General features: G+C 41.3%; 1 pseudogene; it reads left to right on the top strand.

Annotated features, from left to right (window-relative positions):
- The first annotated feature begins 359 nt into the window (after positions 1-359).
- On the top strand, positions 360-4,337 carry LOC133093609 (14-3-3 protein eta-like; annotated as a pseudogene).
- Positions 4,338-6,743: the final 2,406 nt, after the last annotated feature.

Raw genomic sequence — 6,743 nt, 5'->3', positions numbered from 1 at the left:
AGAATGAATGCTATAAACTGGAAAATATTTACTGAAAGAAACTTCTAAAGTACTTTTATCAGATCATGAAGTGGATAAAAAAATCTCAATCACATGTTAGAAAGGAGGAAAAAGGAACTATAAACTTTTTTCAACACTCCAGACAAATCTGAAAAGGAGGTAACACAGCGCGCGGGCCAAGCCAGCGAGCGGGCGAGCGGCGCTCCCGGCCGCCTGCTGCCTTGGCCGCCGGTAAACCCAGTGCGCGTGCGCGTGCGCGGCGGCAGCCTCCGCGGCGACCCGGAGCGCACGCGCGAGCGAGCGAGCGAGCGAGCGGAGCGGGGCGCTAAGTGAGGCCGGGCCTTAGTGGTAACGGGGACTGCGAGCGGCTGCTGCAGCGGGCGCGGCTGGCCGAGCATGCGGAGCGCTGCGACGACAGGGCCTCCGCCATGAAGGCGGTGACCGAGCTCAACGAACCTCTCCCCAGTGAAGACCGAAACCTCCTCTCTCAGGCCTACAAGAACGTGGTCGGTGCCCAGCGGTCTTCCTGGAGGGTTATCAGCAGCATCGAGCAGAAAACCATGGCCGACGGGAATGAGAAGAAAGAAGGTTAAGGCTTACCAGGCGTAGATCGAGAAAGAGCTGGAAACGGTGTGCAGCGTCGTGCCGGCTCTGCTGGACAAGTTCCTCATCAAGAACTGCACTGATTTCCAGTGTGAGAGCAAAGGTCCTCTACCTGAAGATGAAAGGCGACTACTACCGCTGCCTGGCAGAGGCAGCTTCCGGTGAGAAGAAAAACAGTGTGGTCGAAGCTCCGGAGGCCGCCACGAGGAAGCCTTCAAAATCAGCAAAGAGCACATGCAGCCCACGCACCCCATGCGCCTGGGCCTGGCCCTCAACTTCTCCGTGTTCTACTGTGAGACCCAGAGAGCGCCCGAGGAGCCCTGCCTCTTAGCCAAACAAGCCTCCGAAGATGCCACGGGCGAGCTGGACGCACTAAACGGGGATTCCTATAACGACTGCACGCTCATCATGCATCTGCTGTGAGACAACTTCGCCCTCCGGAGGAGCGACCAGCAGGACGAGGAAGCCGGAGAAGGGCCACGCGGGCGCCTCGGCCCGACGCCTACCCCCACCCCAGCACCACCGCCCCTTCCTCGCTGCAGTCACTCCGTAGCTAGTGCTGAACCTGTCTGTATGGCAGCACAGCTACTCGGATGCACTCAGATCTGCTCTCTGCTCCCCCGGGAAGCAGTTCCGGACAAATTCATGGGCATTGCGGGACTGACGGTTTGCTGTGAGCTCACAGGAGCTTCCTTTTCAGATTGTGCAGACAGGTGCGTTCTGAAAGAGGCATTTTACTCTGCTTGCCGAGCTAAGTGAAATGCAGGTGAAAGCAATGGGGAGGTTAGAACGGAGGATTAGCCGACACAGGCTGCAGTCGGTGTTTAAACAGTTCGTTTAAAACAAGCTGATAGTGTTCTATTAAAGCAGTAAATCTGTGCATGCATAAATGAATTCACCCCTCCCACATCTTTCTTCAGCTGTTGGAAAACTGTTAAGGGAAGCTGAGATGGAGAGACCACTTGCTCCTTTCCATCAGCTTAATAATAAGCTGTTTAACGTGAGGTTTCAGTAGCGCCTTGTTTTGCCTCTTTAAATTATGAGGCGCACAAGCCTTCTTTTCAGTGCGATGCATCTAAAGTTTTGATACCTGTAACTTTTTGTTGTTGTTGTTACTATTGTTTAAGAATCATGGATTTATGTTTTCTAACTCTTTGGCTATCGTCTTATGTGTTAGCTCATGTCAATCAAAATCGGTGATTATGAAATGCCAGACTTCTAAATTAAATGTTTTGGAATTCATTGGGTAAGTAAGTGCTGCTTTGGGGGTATTTAAAAAAAAGAAGAAGAAGAAGAAGAAAATGAGATAAAAACCTTAGATGATTCAATCTAGAATGTTAATAAGATTCCTTTTGTGTCTCACTGTCTCACACAGTTTATTAAAAAGTTGTTTATTGTTTTTTTTAACATCTTTATTGGAGTATAATTGCTTTACAATGGTGTGTTAGTTTCTGCTTTATAACAAAGTGAATCAGTTATACATATACATATGTTCCCATATCTCTTCCCTCTTACATCTCCCTCCCTCCCACCCTCCCTATCGAACCCCTCTAGGTGGTCACAAAGCACCGAGCTGATCTCCCTGTGCTGATCTCCCTGTGCTATGCGGCTGCTTCCCACTAGCTAGCTATTTTACATTTGGTAGTGTATATATGTCTATGCCACTCTCTCACCCTATCACATCTTACCCCTCCCCCTCCCCATATCCTCAAGTCCATTCTCTAGTAGGTCTGTGTCTTCATTCCCGTCTTGCCACTAGGTTCTTCATGACCTTTTTTTTTTTCCCTTAGATACCATATATATGTGTTAGCATACTGTATTTCTTTTTCTCTTTCTGACTTACTTCACTCTGTATGACAGACTCTAACTCCATCCACCTCACCACAAATACCTCCATTTCTTTTCTTTTTATGGCTGAGTAATATTCCATTGTATATATGTGCCACATCTTCTTTATCCATTCATCCGATGATGGACACTTAGGTTGCGTCCATGTCCTGGCTATTGTAAATAGAGCTGCAATGAACATTTTGGTACCTGACTCTTTTTGAATTACGATTTTCTCAGGGTATATGCCCAGTAGTGGGATTGCTGGGTCATATGGTAGTTCTATTTTTAGTTTTTTAAGGAACCTCCATACTGTTCTCCATAGTGGCTGTATCAGTTTACATTCCCACCAACAGTGCAAGAGGGTTCCCTTTTCTCCACACCCTCTCCAGCATTTATTGTTTCTAGATTTTTTGATGATGGCCATTCTGACCAGTGTGAGATGATATCTCATTGTAGTTTTGATTTGCATTTCTCTAATGATTAATGATGTTGAGCATTCTTTCATGTGTCTGTTGGCAATCTGTATATCTTCTTTGGAGAAATGTCTATTTAGGTCCTCTGCCCATTTTTGGATTGGGTTGTTTGTTTTTTTGTTATTGAGCTGCATGAGCTGCTTGTAAATCTTGGAGATTAATCCTTTGTCAGTTGCTTCATTTGCAAATATTTTCTCCCATTCTGAGGGTTGTCTTTTGGTCTCGTTTATGGTTTCCTTTGCTGTGCAAAAGCTTTTAAGTTTAATTAGGTCCCATTTGTTTATTTGTGTTTTTATTTCCATTTCTCTAGGAGTTGGGTCAAAAAGGATCTTGCTGTGGTTTATGTCATAGAGTGTTCTGCCTATGTCTTCCTCTAAGAGTTTGATAGTGTCTGGCCTTCCATTTAGGTCTTTAATCCATTTTGAGTTTATTTTTGTGTATGGTGTTAGGGAGTGTTCTAATTTCATACTTTTACATGTAGCTGTCCAGTTTTCCCAGCACCACTTATTGAAGAGGCTGTCTTTTCTCCACTGTATGTGCTTGCCTCCTTTATCAAAGATAAGGTGACCATATGTGCGTGGGCTTATCTCTGGGCTTTCTATCCTGTTCCATTGATCTATGTTTCTGTTTTTGTGCCAGTACCAAACTGTCTTGATTACTGTAGCTTTGTAATATAGTCTGAAGTCAGGGAGCCTGATTCCTCCAGCTCCATTTTTCGTTCTCAAGATTGCTTTGGCTATTCGGGGTCTTTTGTGTTTCCATACAAATTGTGAAATTTTTTGTTCTAGTTCTGTGAAAAATGCCAGTGGTAGTTTGATAGGGATTGCATTGAATCTGTAGATTGCTTTGGGTAGTAGAGTCATTTTCACAACAAGTTGTTTATTGTTGAAATGAGACTACAGTTGACTCTTAAACAATACAGGTTTGAACTGTGGAGGTCTACTTATACACAGGTTTTGTTCAATAAATACATGCTGCAGTACTACATGATCCTGATTGGTTGAGTCCACAGATCCGGACCCCCAGATAGGGAGGGCAGACAGTGAACTTATATGTGGATTTTGGACTGTGCAGGGGTCAGCGCCCCTAACCACCTCCCCACCCTGAGTTGCTCTGGGGTCAACTGTAGTTAGTTAAAGACTAGTTACTCTGAAAATATTGCAGATAATATGGTTCATAGAGAGCTGCAATCCCTCATTTATTTTCTTGGAAGTCTCTTTTGAATTCATCCAAGAAAAAACTAATCTTTTGTTTTCTCTACACAGCTCCCCATCTAATCCTAACCTAGCTCATAGGTCAGGATTGTTCCATTCAGTAAGCCTTAAGAGAGCACATGCTTGGTGCCAGATGCCGTGACCAGTGCCGGCAGCGCAAAGCTGGACAAGACATGGTCCCTGACTTCAACAAGCTAAGTCAGGTAAATCTTAACATTTGTCTGCCAGAGATTGATGGGTACTTAACTGTCTACAGTCATAATGAATCACGAAACTGTTCAAATTCAATGATTTTGATGCTCTGACATATATATTCACATCTGTCAATTGAAATAATGTTAAATTTGAGAAAGAAATATTGAGTAGGTTCTACTCAATATTTAGACGATGTGGTCTGGGAGTAGGGGTGGGAGAATAGTGAGAGAAGAGAACGGAAGAATGAACACAAAAATGAAAGAGAAGTGTCTGAAGGCTCAAGAAATTTACAAAACAGTGGGAGGAATTAATATGTAGATAATTTTAATAGAAGACCACATCAAAGGGACAAAGAACAAAGTGGTAGGGAAACAGAATGGAAAAGAGGGTGGGGGAGGGGCAATTGGGACGGTGTTATGGGGTAAGTAGCTTTTTGACTAGGCATTGAAAGAAAAGTATGATTTTTATTATAGGTTAAATAGAAGTTCATCCATCACCACAGACATTCTCCCAGCTTTAAGCTTTAATCTTCCACTCTTCTAAAACTCTGCTTTGCCGTCATTCTTGGCAGACATCATTCTTGTTCCACTGACTAGGTCTTGAATTTCTGGCACTTAAGTACTTATAAGATTATCAGGAGGGAAGTTGCTTTTAATACCAAATTTTCTAGGTCATAATGGGATTTGGGGAAAATCCACCTGTCATGGGGGTTATTTGACTCTAAATTTATATCAGTTCAACTTTAGACCACAAACTCATTCTACATAGCTTGAAAAATAGAATCCATATATCAAATTTTATAGCTAAAAGGTAAACAGCCAGCATGTGACCCAAATATCTTGAATTTAGAAATAGGAAAGCAGAAACCAAAATATGTTAAGGAAATTGCTGAAGGTCACATTGGAATTTCTGTAGAAGAAATGGTGCAAGAAATTGGGGCACAGGTGACCTCATTGTTTTCTCTCCATCACAGTCACCTTCCTTGATTTGCTTGGGTTCACCACTGATTCAAAAATTCCCAATTGCCAAGCCACCGGACTCCATGGAAAGAGATTTGTTTGGGTGTCTTTACTGACATTCTGTATCTAGGAATTATTGTTGATGTGATAAAGCAGGAGATCATGTCTTTCACTGGAAACTTTCCACATAAATCGAAAAATGGTTTTAACACTATCCTTGTCTTTTTTCAACCACAACTTATGTATATTTTCCTGTCAAAAGGAATATGCTTTATGCACAAATTAGCATCTGTCTTGTTCATGATGAATCTGTGTAATCAGTATAATAACAAGAGAAATGGCTCATAATTTTTGCCTTATGTTTTTTTCAATTTGAGAAATTAAAAAGCAGTGCCAGATTGCAGTTGAGAAATATGTTTAACTCCTGCAGCCACATACAGTCTTTATGGGAAGAAAAGTCCCATCTGTGTCTTCTGTAAATGGCACTCATGAGAGAAACACCAATTCAGGAATTCCTGTGATTTTATGAACCAAGCCAAAACAAAAAAATACCAATGTCCTTGAAAAGAAATGATTTTTAGTTTCTCTAGTCTGTGTCATATTCTCTGAAAAAAAAAAAAAAAAGGTGGACCAGATGATCCTAATTTCAAACCGTTTAGACCATTTTCTGAGTAATTAATATGCTTAAATGTTAACAGTATCTCTATCTCAAGGGTTTTCTGCAGAGAAGTATTAAGTTGCAATATTGTGTCGTATGATTCCTATATTTAGTGTTTATAATTCTCATTTAATTTTAGCATGTAATAAAAACATTTATGTCCTAACATGTTAACATATAGTACTGATGTGGAGAAAATCATTGGCAGATGACTTTGTAGCTATGGGTAGAATTACAATCATTTTCATAAATATTATGTGATCATTTTTATTGCTAGCCACGTATCTGCAGTACAATGACAGAAGGTAGATAAACCTCCAGTAGGAAGTAAGAGGCCAGAAAAATACATTAAGTCAATAGAGAGCTTTGAAAACATAAAAACTAATTAAGTCTGGATGCTAAAGAAATAGCAATATCTCCTATGAATTATATGAATATATCTAATTAATTCTTACACTCTAATGCTCTAATATATGATGAATGATTTAAAACTCTACATGTTCAAATGGAACTACTGTTTGTTCTTTGAATGAGTGAACTGTGTGACCTGATGGTGAAAAATAATTTACTGCAATCTAAGGCTGCAATGCGAAAAGTATAATATTCAGAACAAAGGAGATCAAAAGTACTCAAGGCACATCAGGAAAGGCAGAGCTCTTCTTTATATTAGAATGCCAGCTAATAAAGATTAAAGGGATAAAATTAGAAATGCTGCACCTGCCAATGTAATAACTGATGAAGGCAAGGGTCATCAATAGATGCTAAAACTATAGGTATAAATCTTGGAGAACAAGATAATCATATAGTCTTA

The sequence above is a fragment of the Eubalaena glacialis genome, chromosome 6, assembly GCF_028564815.1.
Source record: "Eubalaena glacialis isolate mEubGla1 chromosome 6, mEubGla1.1.hap2.+ XY, whole genome shotgun sequence".
NCBI lineage: Eukaryota > Metazoa > Chordata > Mammalia > Artiodactyla > Balaenidae > Eubalaena > Eubalaena glacialis.
The sequence above is the reverse complement of the archived record's forward strand: the minus strand, read 5'-3'. Positions and strand labels throughout refer to the sequence as shown.